Source organism: Herpailurus yagouaroundi, unplaced genomic scaffold, assembly GCF_014898765.1.
Source record: "Herpailurus yagouaroundi ecotype Mexico unplaced genomic scaffold, PumYag 188, whole genome shotgun sequence".
NCBI lineage: Eukaryota > Metazoa > Chordata > Mammalia > Carnivora > Felidae > Herpailurus > Herpailurus yagouaroundi.
Window position 1 is genome coordinate 40,407,694 of NW_024412419.1, and position 20,785 is coordinate 40,428,478.

Below are 20,785 nucleotides of genomic sequence, written 5' to 3' on the forward strand. Positions count from 1 at the left end.
CACGAACTGTGAGATCATGATCCGGGCCGAGATCAAGAGTCAGACGCTTTACCCACTGCACCACCCAGGCGTCCCTGTTTTGTTTTGTTTTGTTTTTTAATGTTTTCATTTATTTTGGAAAGAGAGAGCACGTGTGAGCTGGGGAGGGGCAGAGAGAGAGTGAGAGAGAAAATCCCAAGCAGGCTCTGCCCTGTCAGCACGAAGCGTGAGGCAGGGCTTGAATTCACAAAACATGAGATCATGACCTGAACCAAAATCAACAGTTGGGAGCTTAACTGACTGAGTCACCCAGGTGCCCCTGTTGTTATTTTTCGATTCCACAGATAAATGAGATCATATGGTATTTGTCTTTCTCTGACTTATTTATCTTAGCATAATGGCCTCCAGACCCATCCATGTTGTCACAAATGGCAAGAATTCTTTCTTTTTTATAGCTGGATGATATTCTATTGTGTATATATATACACCACACGTTCTTGATCCTTTCATCCATTGATGAATACTTAGCTTCTTTCCATATTTTGGCTGTTGTAAATAATGCTGTAATGAACGTGGTGGTGCATGAGGTTTTTAATCAATTTATCTTCGAGTCTGTATTATGTAAGTAAAGGCCAATAAGACAATGAAGCATGTGCTGGTAGCCAGGGGCCTCGGTCCATGCACTATCCTATCTTCTGCCATCTCTTTGGGATGTGGCCTTAGCTGCCCCGTCCCCTCACTCCTAGTGTCCTAGTCTCTCCCAGTTTCCCCTCCCTGCCCATGTCCAGCAGGCACCGCCATTCCCTGCCCTGGCTGGAGGGGTCTGGGCATGTGGGCCCTGCTGTCTCTCGTGATAAGGCATGATGACAGCTGTCTCTGTGCTGGGCTGGCAATGTGGCCCATTCAGCAGAGACAAACCTCTTGCCCTGCCCTGCTCCAGGTACCTAGAGCATCCCAGTGTGCAGCTTGCAATCCCCTCAGGAGGCAGAGATGCCCGACTCACCATGCCAGTCCAGCAGCCAATGATGTGTCAGCGCTGAGTTGTGGAGGGCAAAGGGTGGCCTGGTGCCTTTGAGGGTCTGCCATCGCATCCCCTTGCCTGAGGGAGCACAACACTAAATAGAAACAAAAAAACAATACCATGACAGGTCAAGAGAGAGATTTCGGAAGAAAGGAAAAAGCTTTATATTTTCATACATTTAATGGCAGCTTTTCTTTTTTTTTACCTTTTAAATTTTTATTTATTTTTGACAGAGAGAGACTGCGTGAGCTGGGGAGGGGCAGAGAGAGAGAGAGACAGAGTATCTGAAGTGGGCTCTGCGCTGAGAGCTGAGGGCCTCATGTGGGGTTCAAATTCACGAACCATGAGATCATAACCTGAGCCAAAACCAAGAGTCAGATGATTAACTGGATGAACCACCCAAGGGCCCCAATTTTTCTTCTTTTTTGAACAAGGGGCCTTGTATTTTTGTTTTGTAGTGAGCACACAAATTATGTAGCCGACCCTGACCCGAAGCAGCACCTGAGAAGTGTCACTGGGACCAGGCAGGTACAGTTTCTAGGAGGCACTGGAAGATGTCACATGGTGGCCCAGTGCTCCATATGCCTGCTGCATTGGGCCTGGGAATCGGATGGAATTTAGATCTGTGGGGCTGGGGAGAGGCACACCTTGAGGAAAGGAGCTGAGGTGGGAACTTAGGGTCTGCCCAGGGACTGCAAAGGCATGGAGCACGGGTGGGGGACCAGGAACACTGGGAGATGGCCCAGGAAGTGGGCAAGTTGAGGGCAACTGACACAGAAACTGATCATGGTCTGCGGCCCACAGGAAGACTGATTGCTCCTGACCAGGGAAACAACAGCTGTGAGGGACAGTGGTGGTGGTGTGGTGAGAGGTCTAGGAAAGGGGTTAGGTTGGGCCTCTTGTGGTGATCATACAAGTAACAAGAGACACTTTCCTTTATGAACCTTACGAGACCAGGGACTGACTGCAAGATGTAATTCTAGGAGGAAAGAGTCAGACTAAAGGCAGGGCAGGCTGTGGGAAGAGGCCTGAGCAGGACAGAGACCAGACGTGTGTTATCCAGGACAAGAAAGAAGGATCCATGGTAGTCATCTCCAAACTATTCGGATTATATACCCATGAGATATTTTTGAGCACACACCCTAATATTTGTACCTTTATTTACGCATAAATCATGTACTTACACAATTCTATTATGGCTGTTCTAGAACAAAAGCAAAACCAGAACTTTTAAAAGGATAACTAAAAATGAGGATAAAAGAAAGTTGTAATAACTCCTTCCTACCCTCCCAGTGGGCTGCCATCTTGTGATGTTACAGATCTGGAACCTAATCTTATGCCCAGACAGGGGCCGAGCTTCTGGGCAGTTTGTGCTTTCTATGTGTGTGGAGGCAGCTGTGGGGCAAGTTGGGAATGGGGGTAGCAAATGCTGACTTGTGTGTCAGGGGAGTATATGGGAGGGGAGCCTCAGGGGATCCTCACAACACCCCATGGGCAGGAGCTGTTACTTCTAGGTTATTATGAGAATGCTGAGAAGTCCTGTAACTCATCTGAGGTCACAGCTTGTGCCAGGATTTGGACCCACGTTTGGCTGACTCCAGAGCCTATATCTGTCCCACTGGGCCACACTGCCTCTCTAGTTAACTTTGGGTCTGGCCTGCTTTTCTGGAGGAGCAAGCTGTTGGGGTTGAGCTCCATTGTCAGAGCAGGGCTAGTCATCCCAGAATGGGGCACTGGGGCAGACTCTGTCAGCACCCTGTCCACAAGGGCCAAGGGCATCTGCCTGCAGTGTGACCTCCACCTCAGGGCTTCATCCTTGGGTGTACTGGAAGCTGAAGGGAGAACAAATTCTCCCCTCAGGTCGGACTACTCTGAGATGTGTTCTCCACCTTCTCCCAGAGGTGCCACACCTGAGCCTCAGGTACTCTTAGAGGTGACCTACTTATCAAGATATTCTGCTTTGGCTTTCTTCCCTTCCCTTTTCTATCCTTTCTCTGTCTCACTCCCCACTCCTGGGATCACTTCTTGAATAAAGTGCCTGCCCACAGATCCTTGTCTCTGGGGAACCCAGTCTAAGCAGGCCCACTGGGGAGAGGAATCTTGTCTCCGGCCATGTGACTCTGTGGCCCTCACATCCTGCTCCCTCTGCCTAGGCCTTGGCACACATTGCCAAACAGTCATGGCATTCTTTACTATAAGCCAAGAGTTCTCCACAGGGCACCTCAGGCAACTGTTAGCAATCATTTAGAGTTGACAAGTTGGTTGAAATCTATTTTACTTTAATTTTAGAAAGTTTGCTCAGGTTGCTTTATGGAGAACAGATATCAAGGATGAGGGCAGAGGCAGAGAGACCAGTTAGGGGGCTACTGGAATAATCCAGGTGAGAGATGATAGTGGCTTGGTCCATATTAGCAGCAGTGGTAAGAACCACAGGGTTCTGGATGTATTTTGGGTTTTTTGTTTTTGTTTTTACTTCTTTAAAAAGTGTTTTATTAATTTATTTTTGAGATTGAGAGAGAGAGAGAGAGAGAGAGAGAGAGAGAGAGAGAGAGAGGAGCGCACACACAAGCAGAGGAGGGGCAGAGAGAGAGAGGGGAAGACACAGAATCCGAGGCAGGCTCCAGGCTCCAAGCTGTCAGCACAGTGGCTGACATGGGGCATGAACCCACGAACCATGAGATCATGACCTGAGTTGAAGTTGGTCGCTCAACCAACTGAGCCACCCTGGATATATTTTGAATGTAAGCCAACATGATCTATCAATTGATTGTATACAGGACATTAGAGGAAGGAAGGAATCAAAGATGACACCCAGGTTATTTTGCCTGAACAGTTGAAGAAGTTGTCCTTTTCTGAGATGACGATCAGGAGGAACACAACAAAGGGATAGAAGTTAAGTTTAGGATGCCCGTTAGACATCCAAGTAGAAAGGTCATATTGTAAGTTAAAAATAGAAATTTGGAGTTCAGGTTCAAGATCTGGGCTGAAGATCTAACTTTGGGAGTCATTCAGTCCTAGCAACTGGGTGAGGTCAGTAAAGAGTGATAGAAGAAAGGTGCAAAGCCTGAACCTTGGGAAACTCCCAATGATCAATGTCAGAGGGATGTGAGAAGGGAGGCCAGTGAGGTAGGAGGAGATCCAAGGGGAGTGCATATCCAAACCAGGAATGTGTCAGGAAGACAGAGTGTTCTGCTCCATCAAAGATGCTACTGATGAGTTTAGTAAGATGATGTTTGAGACTTGCCCATTAGATTTAGCAACCAGAGGACCTCAGGAGTCTTGACACAAGCTATTTCAGTGGAGAGAGGTCACAGAAGTCAATGGGAGGGAGTTGCAGTGAGAAAGGGAAGAAAGGAATTATGACAGTAGCTGGACAGCTTTTAACGAGTTCTAAGGGGCAGCAGAGAAGTGGAGTGAGGTCAGAAGCTGGATGAGAGATAAAGGAAGAGACATTTGTTGTTTGCTTCTCCATCCTGTTATTGGTTAGGCCTTACAGGTGAGCCATGGATGAAGTTCTCTCAGCAAATGCAATGGAGGGAGTTGGGGTGTATGCAACTGTAAACTATAACAGTGTAAACTGTGAAATATAAGCTGGGAAAGGATGGAAATGAGGCACTTAAGGGGCTAATTATTAGTGAAAACATGGTTGGAGCAGAGATTGCATATCTCAATTGGAAGACGAATTATTGGAGTCTGTGTAAGAGAAGGAGTGAGCTGGAGAAACAGGGCATAGTGGCTGCAGCATGGGTTACTAGAAACTGAGACACTGGAGGGCTCTCTAGTCAGTGGTAGTAATGGGTTCTAGGGTATGTCTGTGGAAGTGAGTGGTTGAGGTGGAGGTGACAAGGTCACTGGTTTCCATGTGTAGGTCGTAGAATTGGAGGCTGGGTGCTACACACTACATGTTTGTGTCCCCTCCAAATCCGTATGTTGAATCCTACTCCCTGATGTGATGGTGTTTGGAAGTGGGGCCTTTGGGAGGCAATCAGATGACAGTGAGGCACCCATGAATGGGATCAGTGCCCTTATGAAAGAAACTCCAGAGAGACTCTTGCCCTCTCTGCCATGCAAGGACACGGTGAGAAGAAAGCAGTGTATGAACCAGGAAGTAGGTCATTACTAGACACCCAGTCTGCCTTGATCTTGGACCTCCCAGCCTCTAGAACTGTGAGAAATAAATTTCTGTTGTTTATAAACTGCCCAGTTTCTGGTAATCTGTTATAGCAATCCAAGTGGACTGACACTGGGACTTGGGGAGGATCTTCTATGTGGATATTGAAATCACCGTGAGATAAAGCTGGAGATAAAACAGTGCTGGAGAGCATGAGCGTGAATCAAAGTCCTTAAAAGGAACAAAAGGAAGTGCCCAATGGTCAGCAGGTGCAACAAGGAGGGCATCCATGGATAGTTTGAGGAGATTCCAAGGGAGAGTAAGCCAGCCGACTGGTGTTTTAGGAGGGAAGGAGGGAGAATGGTTTGGAAGCAGCAATGCAGAGCAAATGCGATCCTGACCCTCCCCAGGGCCTGAGTATGAGCTAGGAAGAAGGCAGCCTCGCTTCAGAGGCTGCAGGGGAAGTAACCCCTCTAATTTAGCTTCCCATGTCATTGTCACTTCACCTAAGAGGTTCAAGATACAATACTTTCTGAACCCACATGTGATGCTGACCTTGGAAATTTTACCCCAAACCACAATTACCCATCCACAAAATACTGGGCCAGTCTTTCTCCTCCAGTAGGTATATATTTGTCATCTCCAGAGCTTGTGTTTTAAACTGACCTTTAAAGTCCTTGTTTACAAAAACATGCAATTCTTTTCGTTGTGAGGTCATATCCCTAGGGAGATTTGCTAACTCTGTGTTTAAATTTCTTTGCCTATTTTTTCCATCAGTGTCATCAGGTGACCTTTATAAACATACAAGTTAGCACTGATTGATGTCAATTCAGGCTAAGGCATCTTCCCCAGACAGCTGCCATTACTTAAGAAGAGGAAGGAAGGAAGGAAGGAAGGAAGGAAGGAAGGAAGGAAAGAAGAAGAAGGGAGGGAGGGTGGAAGGAAGGAAAGGAAGGAAGGAAGAAAAGAAGGAGAAAGAAAGAAGAAAGAAAGAGAAAGAAAGAAAGAAAGAAAGAAAAGAAAGAAAGAAAGAAAGAAAGAAAGAAAGAAAGAAAGAAAGAAAGAAAGAAAGGGTGGGAGGGAGGGACAAAGGAAGGGATGGGGAGGAAAGAAGGAAACAAGCATGCAAATGAGAAGGCTAAGAATTCCAGTATAAGAATACTTGGAATTAATCTTTTATGAAGGATAATTTTCCTGCCCCCCTCCCTGCACCTTGTATTCCACCATCTCTGGTGCTCATCTTTATAGCCCCAGCATCTGGAACAGTGCCAGTCATCACTGGTGGAATGAATGTGCTGGTGGCTGTTGTTGCTGACCCCCAGCAAAGATTCCTCCGGCCCTTAGGACTTTGGGCATCTGGTCCTCAGAGAAACATCAGCCCCCATATCCAGCCCATGCTCTGTCTCTGCTCAGCTACAGAACCCTACCTTGCTTCTTTTCTCCTGCAACCTGTGTGTTCAGAAACTCCTTGGCAATTATGAAGTGCAACTCTATTGCTGATCTATTACATAACTTAATCTAGTGCCAACCACACCCTGGCACTGGACCCTGCTGGGCAAGGGGCCAGGTTGGGAGGGGTTTTCCCTGCCAGGGCTCAAGTCTGGTTAAGAGGTGAGATATTCACTGCCGGATGCACAAGCTCCAAAAGCGATTTTTCAGCTGCATTTAGGACTGCAGGTAGTTTCTGCCTCCGGTTGTGGAGGTTGGAGGCCATCTGAACTAGGAATGATAAGAAGCAGGAGATGTAATAACAAGGTGTAAATAAAACAGAGATGAGGGCAGTGAGGGGAGCTGGGTCTGGCCAGGAGTATGTGTTGTCAGAAGCCTCTCCAAGCCTCTTTCCCACCCCTAAGCCCACCTCCCTCCAGCAAGCCATTGTCTGGACTAGACTTGGCTTTGAGACTTCTACCGGTGTACATTTTGATAATACATGATGAGTGTTTAGACCACAGCATATGGAGGTGGTTGTTGTTGAGGAAATGGTGGTTGATTTTGCAGCTTCCTGTGGGGTCAGAGAGCTTTATTTGGTTCCTCCAAGCACAGTCTCAGCCATGGTGGCTCACGGCTATGGTTGGAGATAAACCCTCACAAACCATCCCCCTGGCTTTTGAGTGTATGACAGAATCCTCATAAATGACTCAATCCTTATGAGCTCCAGTGAAATGAAAAGGAAAAACTCCCAGGGCGAGACTCTGCAAGCACCTTTGAGGAGGTCCTAGATGAGACATCAGTCAGTGACAGCGTGGAGAGGTAAATGTTCTTCTGCCTTTGTGCTCCATTTCCTGGGGCCTGGGAACTATGGAGACCTTTGCAATGCAGCTCAAGGCTAGGAAAGAGACAAGCATAATGTTAGCACAAAAAAGACAAAGCAGAGGGGCGCCTGGGTGGCGCAGTCGGTTAAGCGTCCGACTTCAGCCAGGTCACGATCTCGCGGTCCGTGAGTTCGAGCCCCGTGTCGGGCTCTGGGCTGATGGCTCAGAGCCTGGAGCCTGTTTCCGATTCTGTGTCTCCCTCTCTCTCTGCCCCTCGCCCGTTCATGCTCTGTCTCTCTCTGTCCCAAAAATAAATAAACGTTGAAAAAAAAAAAAAAAGACAAAGCAGAATTGCTAGTAGGAGGTTTACTCTTCGTAGGTCGAACATTCCATGCTGTAGATGCGCCCCCCTGAACCTGATCGTTCACTCTCTCCACTAATCCTCATCTTATTGGTTCCTTAGAATAGGACTTCTCTACTTCCTAGAGCTTGCTGGAACAGATCCTAGGTCCCCACCTCCAGACACTGTTTCAGTAGCTCTGGGTAGGGGTGGGGGCAAAATTATCATTTCTGACAAGCTCCCAGATGATGCATATGATGGGGTTCAGGACATGCTACCCTGAACATGGCCCCCTGGCACCCTGAACATCTTAAGCTGAAGGAGTTTGAGAAAATGACAGATGAATGGCTGAATGGTCATTTTGCTGAGAACATATCTGCCAAGAGGATTATTAGAAAACAATATTTGTGTTTGATCCAGATCCGAAGACCTGAGGTTGGACATGCATGTCAATTTCCTTATTTGTAAAATATGGAAAAGACCACTCCCTTGGGGATTGTTGTGAGGATTACAGTCACAGCTAGTAAGTGTAGCACTGGAGTCAAAATCTGGTTTCACAGACTCACATAACGGCGCACTTACTAGTAACAGTAATAACACTGCTTCCAGTGGAATGAGCGCTTACTGGGTCCAGGCATTGTGCTAACTGCTCTAAAGACAATGTTCCATTTAAACCTCCAACACTCCAGAAGGAAGATACTATTATTCTTATGGTACCCATGAGGAAAGTCGAGCTAAGAGATGAAGTAACCTGCCCAAGCTCGCAGAGCCGGGGTTGAACCCAGGCCTCCTCACAGCAAGGCTGCTACCACCTCATAAATCATGGGCCTCCTCCCATCAGTGCCTCTCAGGAAACCATCAGATTGGCTGGGCCCCAATACGGCTGGGAGCAAGGAGGCTTGGGGTATCTGCTACCACAGCCCTGTGTGGGCTTAAGCAAGTCAGTTCCCCTCTCTGCACTTGTTTTCTTTTCTTTTCTTTTCTTTTCTTTTCTTTTCTTTTCTTTTCTTTTCTTTTCTTTTCTTTTCTTTTCTTTTCTTTTCTTTTTTCTTTTCTTTTCTTTCTTTTCTTTTCTTTTTTTCTTTTCTTTTCTTTTCTCTCTCTCTCTCTTTCTTCCTTTCTTTCTTTCTTTCTTTTAATATAATTCATTGTCAAATTGGGTAACATACAGTGTGTAAAATGTGCTCTTGGTTTTGGGGGTAGATTCCCGTGATTCGTCGCTTACATACAACACCCAGTGCTCATCCCAACAAGTGCCCTCCTCAGTGCCCATCACCCATTTTACCCTCTTCCCCAAATCCCCATCAACCCTCAGTTTGTTCTCTGTATTTAAGAGTCCCTTGTGGTTTGCCTCCCTCCCTCTCTGTTTGTAACTATTTTTTTCCCCTTCCTTTCCTCCATGGTCTTCTGTTAAGTTTCTCATATGAGTGAAAAGATAACTGTGAAGTGGTGACTAAGGCCCTTCCAGGGCTAACATACCAGAACTCTACTACTTTTCTATTAGGGCTTTGGCACCCAGTAAACTTCCAGAAGTTTCTCACACTGCCAGGGTTCCAGCAATAAACCAGATCCCAGGAGACTACTTAGACTCCCATAATCCTCTCAGGCGTAGAAAGGAAGAGACCCTACAGAATATCAACAGGGACGGCAGGGCCTCAAAAATAGGAAGGACCAGGTAAGCTGCTGGCTCAAACTAGGCAGGTACACAAGTCCCACCATGTCTTTTCCCTGGCTTTTGAAGAAGGAAAGATGAGCACAGTTAGTGCTCTAGATGAAAATATTTTAAAACTATTTCTTTATACACGAGATAATTTAAGACTGGGTCCAGATGTCTTGTACATGCAACACAAATGTCTTAAAAGGCAGAACAGGTACATATATTTTATCAAGAACACTCACCATCTATATTCTACCATTAATACTTTATTATACTTTACTATGTGTCTATCCATATAGCCATTCATTTATCCATCTTATTTTTTATACATTTGAAAGTAAGTTTACAGGGGCGCCTGGGTGGCGCAGTCGGTTAAGCGTCCGACTTCAGCCAGGTCACGATCTCGCGGTCCGTGAGTTCGAGCCCCGCGTCGGGCTCTGGGCTGATGGCTCAGATCCTGGAGCCTGTTTCCGATTCTGTGTCTCCCTCTCTCTGACCCTCCCCCGTTCATGCTCTGTCTCTCTCTGTCCCAAAAATAAATAAACGTTGAAAAAAAAAATTTTTTTTAAATAAAAAAAAAAGAAAGTAAGTTTACAGACATCTGTATACTTCCCCTTAAATGTTCAAGCATGCATATTGTTAACTACAGTTCAATATTTAATACATTTACTTTGATGTAGAATTTACATATAATGAAATGCATAAATCTCAAGCATACGATAACTGATTTTTGGCAAATGCATTAAATTGTGTAATGTAACCCTCCCCATCAAGATACAGAACATTACTCTCACCTCAAAAAGTTCCCACATGCTCCTTCTCATCATAGATTAGGTTTTTTTCCCCCATCAAAGGGTAGTTTTGCCCAGAACAGTTTTTTTATTTTTTATTTATTTATTTTTCCAATTTTTAAAAATAAAGTTAATTAATTAATTAATTAATTAATTAAAATAATTTATTGTCAAGTTAGCTAACATACAGTGTATACAGTGTAGTCTTGGCTTCGGGAGTAGATTCGCATGATTCATCCCTTACACACAACACCCAGTGCTCATCTCAACAAGTGCCCTCCTGATGCCTATCTCCCATTTTCCCTGTCCCTCCCAACCCTCAACCCCCATCAACCCTCAATTTGTTCTGTGTATTTAAGAGTCTGTTATGGTTTGCCTCCCTTTCTGGTTGTAACTTATTTCCCCTTCTCTTCCCGCATGGTCTTCTGTTAAGTTTCTCAAATTCCACATATGTGTGAAAACATATGATATCTGTCTTTCTCTGACTGACTTATCTCACTTAGCATAATACCCTCCAGTTCCATCCACATTGTTGTAAATGGCAAGATTTCATTCTTTTTCATCGCTGAGTAGTATTCCATTATATATACATTACTACATCTTCTTTATCCATTCATCAGTTGATGGACATTTGGGCTCTTTCCATAATTTGGCTATTGTTGATAGAGCTGCTATAAATTTTGGGGTACATGTGCCCTATGAATCAGCATTCCTATATCCTTTGGATACATTCCTCATAGTGCTATTGCTGGGTCATAGGGTAATTCTATTTTTAATTTTTTTAGGAACCTCCACACTATTTTCCAGAGTGGCTGCACCCGTTTGCATTCCCGCCAGCAGTGCAAGAGGGTTCTTGTTTCTCCATATCCTCGCCAACATCTGTTGTTTCCTGAGTTGTTCATTTTAGCCACTCTGACAGATGTGAAGTGGTAGGTATCTCCTTGTGGTTTTGATTTGTATTTCCCTGGTAATAAGTGCAGAACAGGCTTTTTATATTAGCTCTTTTGAGGTATATTTTATAGGCAATAAAACTCACCAATTTAAAGTATACAATTGGGTGAATTTTGACAAATGTATACAGTTGTGTAACCACCACCACAATCATGATAAAACATATTTCTATCACCCCAAAATGTTCTTTATGCTTCTTTGGAACCAATCACCATTCCCCTACTTTTGGCCCCTGGAAAGCACAGATCTGCTTTCTATCATTATAGTTTTGCCTTCTCTAGAATGTCACATAAATATTATCATACAGTATGTAGCCTTTGCATTTAGTTTCTTACACTTAGCATCACACACTTTCAGATGTGTATGTTTCAGTCGTTCATTCTTTTTTTCTTTTATTGCTGAGTAGCATTCCATTGTATTGGTATACCACAATCTGCTTATCCACTCACCTACTGATGGACATTTGGGTTTTTCCAGTTTCTAGAACTGAAATCCCAAATGCAACATAGGGGTGGCATGGAGTAAGATTTGGAGACTTGAAGGAAGCACTAATCTCTGTATTAATCCTTATCTTTTTTGGGGGGAAGACATATATCTACACCACAGATCAGCAAATGTATTCAATAAAGGGCCAATTGCAAATATTTTGGGCTTTGCCATTGTAGCTATAGACAATATGTAAGCAAAAAAATGTGGCTGTGTTCCAATAAAACTTCACTTAGGGATGCTGAAATTTGAATTATAGAAGTTCCATGTGTCACAAAATATTTTTCTTCTTTTGATTTTTTTTTCAGCTACTTAAAAACATAAAAATTATTCTTAGCCTGCAGGAGGTACAAAGGTGGATGGTGGGTTGGATTTGGCACACAGGCCACAGTTTGCAAACTTCTGATCTGAATTTATTCAAAATACTTTAGAAAATTATGTTTAAGTATGTCTTAAAAATTTAATGGTAACCACCAAAAAAGTAGAAATAAAATGTATAATTTCTAACCCACAATACAAAAAACAATGGAGGGGCGCCTGGGTGGTTCAGTCAGTTAAACGTCCCATTCGTGGTTTCAGCTCAGGTCATGATCTCATGGTTTGTGGGTTCGAGTCCCATTTTGGTCTCCATGCTGATGGTGCAGAACCTGCTGGGGATTCCCTCTCTCTCTCCTTCTCTATCTGCCCCTCCCCTCCTCTCTCTCTCTCTCTCTCAAAATGAATAATAAAAAATTATTTAAAAATACAAATACAAATAAGGAAAAACAATAGAATACAGAAAAACTGATCAACTGAAGAAAAGATGGAAACGAAAAAGAGAAGAAAGTATGATAGAGAACATAAAAACAGCAGGACAAGGATAAGTCTGGTTTTATAAGTAATCAGAGTACCCACGAATAGGTTAAATTAGGCCATTACAAGACCTATATTTTCAGTTTAAGTTAATAAAAAGAAAAAAATTATGTTATATCTTATTTCCAAAAAGTATATCTAAAGAAAATTGTGCAGAAAGTTTGAAAACAAAGGTAGAGGGAAATAGACACCTCCTAAATAGGTATCATATGTTACATAATAGCTATAAAATCCAAAACAATAATTTAAAAAACATCACACCCATTAGGATGGCAACTATAAACAAAACACACAAAATAGAAACCAGCAAGTGTCAGCAAGGATGGGGAGAAATTGGAGCTCCTGTGCACTGTTAGTGGGAATGGAAAATGGTGTAGCCACTATGGAAAATAGGATGATGCTTTCTCAAAGAACTAAAAACAGAATTACCATATGATCTGGCAATTCCACCTCTAGGTACACACCCCAAAGAATTGAAAGCAGGGACTCAAGGAGATATTTGTACACCCATGTTCATAGCAACATTATTCACGGCAATAGGAAATAGCTCCAAGGAAAGCAGCTCAAATGCCTATCAGCAGATGATAAGATAAACAACACAAGGTAGTCTATACACACAGCGGAACGTGATTAAGCCTTGAAAAGAAGGAAATTCTGTCACCTGCAACAACACAGATGAAACTTGAGGACATTATGTGGGTGAAATAAACCAGTCACAAAAGGATGAATATTGTATGATTCCACTTACATGAGGATCGTAGAATAATCGGGTTCACAGAGACAGAAAGTTGAGGGGCAATTGCTGGGGCGGGCAGGGAGGAAAGAGGAATGGCGAGTTGTTACTTAACGTGTAGAGTTTCAGTTTTACAGAGAAGAGCTCTGTGGGCGGAAGGCAGTGATGGTTGCACCACAGTGTGATGTACTTAAGGCCATAGAACTGTACACTTAAAAATGGTTAAAGTGGCAAACTTTATGTTATGTGCATTTTACCAAAATTAAAAAAAAATAAAATAGAAAGCATTACAGTAAACATGGATTAGTTCATACTGATAAAAGCTACAGTCCACTAAAAAGATATACAGTCGTTTGCTTCAGTGCAAGGCACAATAGAGTTCTGAAATGTACCTAATATGTATAAATAACACATTGTCCCCGGTGGAGTGAGGACTCATTTCTTCCAGGCACCCATGGCCCTTTTACAAATTAGTCATGTATCTGACCACAAAGGGAATCCCAGTAAATTCCAAAAAGCACACAAATCTGATTATTTTGTCACTCTGCAATAAAGTTAGAAATTAAGATGCAAAACAAAACACAAGAAGTAGCAAAATAAAAATCTTCTCACTGGAAAATTTAAAGCCTCTTTTAAAGTAACTCCTGTGTTAAAAAGGAAATTATAAAGTTGAAATAAGCCAAAATGAGACTTTGTTTTATTTTTTTAATTTTTTAATTAAAAAAATTTTTTAAAAATGTTTGTTTATTTTTGAGCCAGAGACAGAGCATGAGCAGAGAAGGCGTAGAGAGAGACGGGGAGATACAGAATCTGAAGCAGGCTCCAGGCTCTGAGCTGTTAGCACATAGCCCGACGTGGGGCTCAAACTCAGGAGCCGCGAGATCATGACCTGAGCGGAAGTCAGACACTTAACTGACTGAGCCGCCCAGGCGTCCTGGGACTTTGTTTTCATGGACTATTGGGACCTGATCCAAGTGGAGTCAGGGGAAATTTATTAGAAACAAGAAGAATTCAGAATAAATGAAGGAAACATTAAAATCAAGAAGCTAGAATGAAAGATCAACAAAATAAATCCAAAGATATTAAATGGATGGAGTATAAAAGTTAGCAGAATTTAATGAGGTGGAATACTCACATACAAAAATAACCTTGATTAATAAAACACCATCTTGATCTTTGAAAGGACCATTACTATAGATAAACCTAATTACATGTTATAAATAAGATATATGAATAAAAATTTAAAGAATAATTAACATTTGAAATGAAAAAGGAAGGGTGCCTGGGTGGCTCAGTGGATTGAGTGTCTGACTCTTTGATTTCGGCTCAGGTCATGATCTCACAGTTGTGAGATCGAGCCCCATGTCAGGCTCAGTGCTGAGTGTGAAGCCTGCTTGGAATTCTCTCTCTCCCTCTCTCTCTCTCTGCCCCTCCCCCGCTCACACAGGCTCACAGTCTCTCTTTCTCTCTCTTTCTCAAAATAAATAAATAAACATGAAAAAAAAATGAAGCAGGAAACACACCTATTGAGATTTTAAAGCATTCAAAAAATTACTAAAAAGAAATTAATGTTAATAGAAAAATTTTTTTAATCTAGGTTAAAATGCAGAATTTTCTAGGAAGATGCAAATTACCAAAATTTGTCTAAAAGGAGACAGAAAACCTGAATGGGCCAATAAACACGGAAGAAATTCAAACTGTTGTCAAAGTTCTTTCCCTTTAACAAAAAACCAAAACCAGGCTCAGATGGTTTTTGTTGGTGAATTACATCTGACTTTCAAGGATCTGATTGTGGACATGGTACATAAATCCTTCCAGAGTGTAGGAAACCTAAGTCTACAAGTTTAATTTTTTTTAATGTCTGTTACTTATTTTTGAGAGAGGGACAGAGAGAGACAGAGCGCAAGCAGGGGAGGGGCAGAGAGAGAGGGAGACACAGAATCTGAAGCAGGCTCCAGGCTCTCAGCTGTCAGCACAGAGCCCAACGCGGGGCTCGAACCCCCAACCACAAGATCATGACCTGAGCCAAAGTTGGACAGTTGACCGACTGAGCCACCCAGGCACCCCAGCTCTAGAGGCCGAGCTGGAAAGATAACACCTGTGTCAAATGGGGGCTCTGGGAAGCCAACTAGAATTAGGAGCGCACAGGTTTTTGGGTGAAAACACTTGTGAAAGAGAAACAAAGGGTGGCATCCAGGTTGGGCAGAGGAAGCTGTCAGACCAGGATGCAGATCTGCTCAAATCTTTGCCAGCCCAGTGAGAAGTTCCAGAACAGTGACGGCCTATTAGAGGAGTCCCACACTGAGCACAAATCGCGGGGCTTTGTACTTTCCTCAGTACTTGGAAACAATTTGAGAAAAGCATGACCCTGGTTCATCACAACACAGTAAAAAAAAAAGAAAGAAACCAAAAAAGAAGGAAGGAAAACTATGAGATAATTACACTAAAAAGTTAAAGGCCCAACATTCTAAATAGACTATCAGCAAATTGAATCCAATGGTGTTTTTAAAGGATTATGCATAGAGACGACAGAGATGGTTTTTTGTTTTGTTTTGTTTTTCTTTTTTCCTTTTAGAGAGAGAGAGAATGCGCCTGTGTAAGCTGGGGAGAGGGGCAGAGGAGAGAGAGAGAGAGAGAGAGAGAGAGAGAGAATCTCAGGCAGGTTCCCCTCTCAACATGGAACCTGAAGCAGGGCTCGATCTCACAACCCCGGGATCATGAACTGAGCCGAAATCAAGAGTTGGAATGCTCAACCAACTTAGGTGTCCCTGCAGAGATGGTTTTAAGCAGAGAATCTGTTAATGTACTACAGTAATAGATTTAAAGGAAGAAAAGATTATTCCCATCACAATAAATGCCTTGATAAATGGATTGGATAAAATGTGTGTCTATTTCTAAATAAGAAGATAAAATTCTTGAAGCTAGAAGTGGAAGGAAACTTTCTTACCTTGATCAAGTCTAACTATCAAAAAACTGTTAGTAAACATCTTATTCAGTGGTGAAAAATCAGACATTCCAGAAACATCAGGAACAAGACAAAGTTGTCCATCATCACCATTACTATTAATCAGTCTACTGGTGATCCTAATCAATTCAATCAGGAAGAAAAAAAAAAGAATTTTAAAATTTCCTTTTATTGTTTTAAAATTAATCATGATGATGGTTGCATAATTCTGTGAATATGCTAAGAAAAATTGAATTGTAGCCTTTAAATGGGTAAGTTGTATAGTATGTGAATTTTCTCTCTAAAAATTGTTAAAATATCATCATCTTGTCTGTTACAAGACTTACTACTTAAAGATATTGTCTACGTAGAAAATTTAAAGCTAACCAAAATTTTAAAAATGAAAGTTAAAAATTTTAAAAATAAAAAATGTGAGAAAGTTTGGAAAAATGGCCAAATACAAAATCAATACACAAAACTCATGTTCTTGTAAACAAACAACAGCCAACTTCCCAGCATCACAGAAAAAGAACCCCATTTATTCCACACAGAAAGATGAAACAGCCAAGGATAGACCCCATAAGAAATGTGGAAGACTTAAATTTTAAAGGCAATATTTGACTGATAAATAAAAGTCGAGGTATAAGGCACAGCAGCCAACTAGTTCCTGAACCCTACGTCTCCTTTGGGAATAGCCAGGGTGGAAATTCCCTGTAGAAGAGCCTGTGACATCAAAGGGACCATGAAGAATGCAACTAATGAAGTATTTAAAATGCCTAGCACAAAGTCTGGCAAATAGTGAGCACTCAACAAATGTTAATTATTTTTCCAGATTCCACGTGCAGTCCCAACTCAGGGTCACAGGAATGGAAAATTGAACTTGATCCTGCAGTGTTGGTGGATTGATTGGGATGGCAGAAATGCTCCAGGGAGAGTATGACATCTCCTTGAACAAATATGTTGCTTAGAGATGAAGGGATCTGACTGGACATAAGCGCTCACAGGAAAATAAGTCATTACAGTTCAGGGATGGAACTCAGTGTGTGCGTTTGTGGGTGGATTCCCGAAATCTGATGTTCTTGGGCATTTCTTTATTCAGGTTAACACTCACCCAACTACATGGCACCACTCAGAACTGAACAGGAAATGGGAGGGCCATAGAAGGGTTTTCATTCACTCACTCATTCATTCATTCATTCAAAACATAATTATTGGGTTCCAAACTGTTCTTAGCAGCTGCAAGAAGCTAGGGGAAAAAGGGAGATGTATAAGGTAAAAACCCTTTTTCCAGTCTAGTACAGTGAGGACAGGATACAAGAAGACCAATAAAGTTGGATGAAGCACCAGGCAAGAGGTTTAGAAGCAAGGCCAGGGGTAGGTAACTTTAGGACAGGCATGTGGGAGCATGACCCAAAAAGAGAACCAAAACTGGGAATAGATTTCAACAGCTGTCTTTACTTTTCAGACCAGCAAATATTTAAAGATTGACAACACCAGGTGTTCCTGGGATGTGCAGAACCAACTCTCACATGTTGCTGGGATGGTATAAATTTGGGACAGCTTTTCTGGAGGGCAACCTCACAAAACATGCCAACATTGAAAATGCACATATATATGACGTGGCAATTTCAAGCCGGGCACTTATCCCATGGGAATAATTGGACAAATGAAAGAAGATGTCAGTCCCAATACACTGGGATTGATTCATTGCATCATTGCTTAAAGAAGAAAAACTTGTAATCATTGGACCAGGTCACACACTCATCCTTGAACCAATCACGGTGGTCAGAGGGATCAGGTCCTCTGATGGGCCAAATTTCAGTCACACATCTCTCCTTGGTTGCCAGGGGATGGAGGAGAACCAGATGGACAGTTGAGGATTACGACTAGGGGACGAAGTTCCCCAAAGGAAAAAAAAAAAAAAAAAAAAAAGGAAGAACAAATACTGCTACCAGAAAATTGGGGATGAGAAAACCTATTAAGTAAATAAAATCTATAGCTACTTCCATCTACTAGAGTAGGGATAGCTGGTATAGAGGGAGGAATGTTTGAGGCAGAGAGAATAGACTCTTCACAGAGCCTCCCAGGGCCTTTATAGTCTGCCGTGAAACTCCTTGTCCCAGAGGTTCAGGAGGGACATTGGGGAAGGTCAGCCCTTAAAAAGGAGATCCGGACTGGTAAACCCAGCTGTATGGATAACTGAGTAACTTTAAAGGTGTGGTTGAGGCTGTGGGGTAGTTGTAAGAAAAACATAAACAAGACAATTGGTGCTTTGAGTGGGTTTGGAAAGCTTCTGACCCTGGATGGGTCCATACATCCTGTCCATACATGTCAGCACATGGCTAGCACTTTGGGTACCACTTGCTGACTGGTGACCTGGGACAAATGACCTAACCACTTGAAAACTCAGGTGCCTCATCACTGAAATTGAGAGAAGAAACCAATCTTATGGGCTAGCTGGAAGAATTTCATGAGACCATGTAGGTGAAAACCCCTAACACCGTGCCAGTGAATGTGAGTTGAATCTAAGCAAGGAGAAGGACATACTAGAAGTAGCCCTCAAATTTAGATACAAGGGGGAAAAATGCAGACAGAAGACATTAATTATGGTGGCCTCTGGAAGTCTGAAAGCCAGAACTTTGTTCCAGGGCTAAAGAAGCCATGGAATTTACCTGGGGGCAGTGATGAGAGTTACAATTGCACTTGACCTGAAACTATGTTGAAAAACCAGAACTTGCCCCTCTGCAAGTTCTTAGCTGTACAAATGGAACCACTGTTTACTTACAGGTTTTTATTCTCCATGCGCACTTTTACCAGCACACTTCAGAACAGGAGCTAATTAAACTACCCAAGGCAAGGATAGAGCTCCCCCACAGCTCCCCCCACACCTGCCTCCTGTACTCCACTTTTCCCTGTGCCAAGAATACCACAGGTTTTGGGTGCCTTCTTCAAGACCAAGGATGGATGACACTTATAACGGCTACCTTGAATCTCCTCACCTCAAACTCAAGCCCAGTGAGCCTTATGCCAACAGGATAGCAGGCTCTGTCCAGGAGCAGGACTGTCCAGGACAGTTGCTCTGTCCAGGAGGGAAGGAGAGAAAGAGACGCCACTGGGAAGGCCTGTGTGTTCAGAGAGCATGAGACAGTTCCACCCCTCCTGACACTCACATGGTGCAGTCTATGTGGAAAGAGCATTGACCCAGAAGCACAAAGGCTTCTCTGTTTTGTGTGGCGTTGGGCAAGCCCCTGGCCTCTCCAGGTTGCTGTCCTCACATTTATTTATTTATTTATTTATTTATTTATTTATTTGTAATTTCAAAAAAAAAATTTTTTTTTAATTTTGAGAGAGAGCATGAGCAGGGGAGGGGCAGAGAGAGAGAGACAGAGACTCCCAAGCAGGCTTGCATTGTCAGTACAGAGCCCCATGTGGGGCTCGATCCTATGATTCTTGAGATCATGACCTGAGCTGAAATCAAGAGTCAGATGCTTAACCAAATGAGCCACCCAGGTGCCCCACTTTCCTCACTTTTAAAAATGGAGGCAATAATAACCTCAGATGACAGCAGGAAAACCTTGCAATGACAGAGCCTCCCAAGCAGCCATGCCCACTTGTAGGTGCATGTTATTACCCATGCACCCATGGGGTTTTACAGAATGTCGGAGCAGTGATCTGTGACCTGAGGTGGGAAGTGGACGGTCCACCTGGCTCAGGTTACTAGGCAGGAAATGTTTTCCATCTGGGATCCAAAGTGATCTGCCATGGACACTAGGAGTTCACTGCCTGTGTCTAGAGGGAGAACAGATTCATCGGCCAGGAGACCTCAGAGGTGTTTGTGTAACAGGAGGGAAGCCTCTCAAAAGGAGCATAGAAGAGAATAGAACAAGGGAACAAGGATGCGGAAGGACCTTTCTTTTCCTTCCTTGGCTCCTCACCACACGTCCTGGGACTCAACCCTCACAGCAGAGCACGGCCACCACCAAATGCCCCCCACTCCCAACAGAGGGCTCCCCCTACAAGTGAAGCGGAGACTACCAAAAAAAAAAAAAAAAAAGATGGTAGGATTCTGTGGCCAACACTTCTACTCCAAACGGTATTGGTGAGACAAGTCCTGTGTGCTGGGCTCTGTGCTTGGTGCTTTGGAAAGAAGGAAAAGACACAAGAGAAAGGACCCTCTGCCACAAGCTGCTCATGATAAGCAGCTGTATTTGCAGAGCCAGCCCTAAAGAGGGACTTCCTCAGGTGTAAGCCACCAAGTAGCACAGGTGCCACTAGGCCCACCTTGAGGCCTGCTGCCACTGCTGCCCAGTGTCCAGAGGGACGAGCTGAATGACAAGAAGGTTAACTGGTGTGGTATGGACGCTGGCCAAAGTGAAAGGGGCACCCTGGAGGGCGGCTCAGTTTACTTGGCCGGAGAGAAGACACCAGATTGGGGCAGGGCAGATCCAGCAGAAGGAAAGCTGTGTCAGGAAGAGGCTAGCCAGCAAAAGGTGGAAAAGATTCCTTCAGGATCAGAGAGGTCAGACCCAGTGGACCCGGAAGCTCCAAGGCCAGGCGTCAGGCTGGGGATGTGCTGAGGATGATGGGCACTGGTGCTGGCTGCCCACTTATGGCTCCTGAGGATGAAGCTTCTGTCTTTCCCTCCTTCTTTCTCTTCCTTTCTTTGAT

General features: G+C 43.4%; 3 long non-coding RNA genes across 4 annotated transcripts in view; 2 read left to right on the top strand and 1 right to left on the bottom strand.

Moving 5' to 3' along the window:
* The window catches only part of LOC121044501 (uncharacterized), a 26,750-nt gene extending 15,774 nt beyond the window's left edge, over positions 1 to 10,976 (top strand). For both annotated transcript variants that reach the window (XR_005797328.1, XR_005797327.1), the window contains 2 exons: positions 1,459 to 1,528; positions 10,937 to 10,976. This is a non-coding gene — a long non-coding RNA (uncharacterized LOC121044501). The remainder of the gene's footprint in view (positions 1 to 1,458; positions 1,529 to 10,936) is intronic.
* Positions 1 to 13,818, bottom strand: part of LOC121044502 (uncharacterized) — a 16,098-nt gene extending 2,280 nt beyond the window's left edge. Inside the window, exons 1-3 of the long non-coding RNA XR_005797329.1 lie at positions 13,189 to 13,818; positions 7,314 to 7,437; positions 983 to 1,094 (exon numbers count right to left, since the gene is read on the bottom strand). This is a non-coding gene — a long non-coding RNA (uncharacterized LOC121044502). The remainder of the gene's footprint in view (positions 1 to 982; positions 1,095 to 7,313; positions 7,438 to 13,188) is intronic.
* LOC121044503 (uncharacterized) lies at positions 11,032 to 14,870 on the top strand. Its single transcript, XR_005797330.1, has 2 exons — positions 11,032 to 11,080; positions 14,771 to 14,870. It is a non-coding gene; the product is annotated as an uncharacterized LOC121044503 (long non-coding RNA).
* The last annotated feature ends 5,915 nt before the right edge of the window (positions 14,871 to 20,785 follow it).